Genomic DNA, 3147 nt, shown 5'->3' on the forward strand with positions numbered 1-3147 from the left:
ATTTTAGCAGAAGCAAATAATATAGTCATTAAAATAATCAAAGGCAATGATTTTCAAATTTGCCTGAGTGTAAGAATCACTCAGGATGCCTGTGAAAAATGAAAACGCCTAAGGCTCATCCTAGATTTACTGACTCACAGTCTTCTGGAACAGTGTTTGGAAATTTTTGTTTTTAAATTTTCATTTTTAGGTAAGTACCCTAAATACTTCTTAAGATCAGGAAAGACTGGGAAAAGCTGCTGTGGTGGAAATACAAACAATGAAAGAGCAAATGAGAATTCCAGGCCCATTTCTCTGCTAATCAGCTTGTGATCAAAATATTTAATCTTATTGATCCTTAGCTTCCTTTTCTATAAAATGATTATTTTGAGACCCATCCATAAAAATGTCCTACCATCAGCACTTCCATGTATGGAATGTGTAGGAAATTTTTCATATACATTAAGTTAATAAAGTCTTGTAACTTCAGGCAACATTTAAGAAGACAGCACATTACACACGTGATTTGCAAAAGATACCATGACATTAATACTAAGGCATTTTTCTTATTTTCTGATATCTTCAACTACTGGCCACTTTACCATATTTTTGTGGAAATAATCTAAGAGATTTTTCTAGCTTTCTCCTTTTGAACCTCCTTAAAAGTTTCCATTGAAATAGCTAAACGTGAACGTGAAGTTGCTCAGTCATGTCCAACTCTTTGCGACCCCATGGACTGTAGCCTACCAGGCTCCTCTGTCCATGGATTTTCCAGGCAATAGTACTGGAGTGGATTGCCATTTCCTTCTCCAAGGAATCTTCCCAACCCAGGGATCGAATCCAAGTCTCCCACATTGTAGACAGACGCTTTACCTTCTGTGATCTCAGCCAAAAGGCCGAGAATAGCTAACTAAAAGAAAAAAAAAAAAAAAAGCTCAGTTAAAATTAACAGTCTTAAACCTCAAATATATGTATTAAAAAACTCTTACAATCAAAAGAAACTGACAGACAGCAAAATAAATATAATTTTTAACAATATCACTTTATATTAAAATACATTTATGTTTTAGATTTAAAAGCCAGGTTTACCACTAGTAATATAATATGGCTCCTTCGATGTCTAGTACAGTGTTTTTAAGGCTCTGAGGTGCAGTATGTTAGTGTATAAGACCCAAAAATATTTCTCCAGATTAAATTTTTAAAAAATCAAACACATATAGTAAGTAAAGTACTATTTTAGAACATTCTTTTTCAATTATCTATTCATGTCTATAGACACATTTGTTTATATCTATAAACACATGAGATTTTATATAAAATGAATTCCTCACTGTGGTCATACTATACTATATAATGTGCATTACTTACTACTGTATTATAAATAATGGTTAGATATTGTTACACCTGTGAATACTGTGCAGGAAAACATGAGAAAAAGAATATAGCTCAGACACCAGTGAAACATGAGCACTAACTTGGTGAACTCTGACTTATATCCCATTTCTAAGTACTCACTTCACACAGTGGTCAGCCTCCAACTACCCAGGTAGGAAGATTCAATAGCACTGATTCTTGGCACCAGAATCTGAATGAAGCACAGTGTTACAGGGCAAAGTTAACTGTGTTCAAAATCATATGCAGTGCTCTTTACTACCTGCCTCATAGGTAGACTGAAATTTCCATGTCCACTATTTGTTGTGAACATGCTGAAGACACAGACCCTGGCTTCTGTTCAAGACAAAATCAGTATATTTTCATTGGTACAGGGAAAACCTGAGGATTTTGACTGGATTTATCATTTTCTTTTAATAAGTTGTGACATCTTAAAAATAATTGATCAGAGCATTTGAATTCAGCATTTATAAATATTTTTGCCTTTGAGGTCCGTTTAGTTAAGGCTATGGTTTTTCCGGTGGTCATGTATGGATGTGAGAGTTGGACTGTGAAGAAGGCTGAGAGCCAAAGAATTGATGCTTTGGAACTGTGGTGCTGGAGAAGACTCTTGAGAGTCCCTTGGACTGCAAGGAGATCCAACCAGTCCATTCTGAAGGAGATCAGCCCTGGGATTTCCTTGCAAGGAATGAAGCTGAAGCTGAAACTCTAGTACTTTGGCCACCTCATGCGAAGAGTTGACTCATTGGAAAATACTCTGATGCTGGGAGGGATTGGGGGCAGGAGGAGAAGGGGACGACCAAGGATCAGATGGCTGGATGGCATCACTGACTTGATGGACATGAGTCTGAGTGAGCTCCGGGAGATGGTGATAGACAGGGAGGCCTGGTGTGCTGCGATTCATGGCGTTGCAAAGAGTCAGACACGACTGAGTGACTGAACTGAACTGAACTGAGGCCTTTGAGGACTATATTTAGATGAAAAAGGATTTGGTTTCCTTGCCGTGTCTTTTTCCTGATTCTAAAGCATACAGACCTGTGTCAGTTCCAGAACACAGGGCAAAGAAGCAAGATGTTGTGTCTCCAGTGACAACATGGACTTTGAAGTTCTAAGAACTAGATGTTTATTGAAAAATTGAATTACAACCTGCCAAGGGCAGAGAGTGACATTTTCATAAATTAATGCTATCAGAAGCTGCTGGAATTTTCACAATTGTCTTATTTGAAACTAGCAGAAGTTCCATAGAGGTCATACTGATTATGCTGGGAGTAAATCTGAAGACTTCCAATGCATATAAGAATTTTCTCTGAATACATAGTGATAAAACTCAACTCTATTTTTTTATTCTTAAGAAAAAAAAAAACCCTCCATTTGTATGTTTAGTGCCCCTTAGTTGCTCTGAAATATGTTTTTCTTTTTATATACTTAACTAACAAAAGTGGTGTGTAAGTCTTTCATCTAGAAGTAACAAAAATCTTAAATTAGAAGTCTCAGTTTGATACACATGTTTGAATTGCAGCTGGGCATTAGAATAAGAAATGGTAAAACTACAGTGAGGAATTGACAGAGGATAAAGAAAAGAGAAAGAGAACTAATTTCCCACTTATTTTGAATATATAAGAATCTCTGAAGGGTTCATACCTGGGTGAACCTTGAACATAGAATTGATTGGGGATTATTAAATATTTATTTGACATTTTTCATTTGCCATTAGGTCCCACATGAAGAATATTCTGAAACCATAATAAGGATTATGATTCTAAAGATCCTATTAAA

Source organism: Budorcas taxicolor, chromosome 8 (assembly GCF_023091745.1).
Source record: "Budorcas taxicolor isolate Tak-1 chromosome 8, Takin1.1, whole genome shotgun sequence".
NCBI lineage: Eukaryota > Metazoa > Chordata > Mammalia > Artiodactyla > Bovidae > Budorcas > Budorcas taxicolor.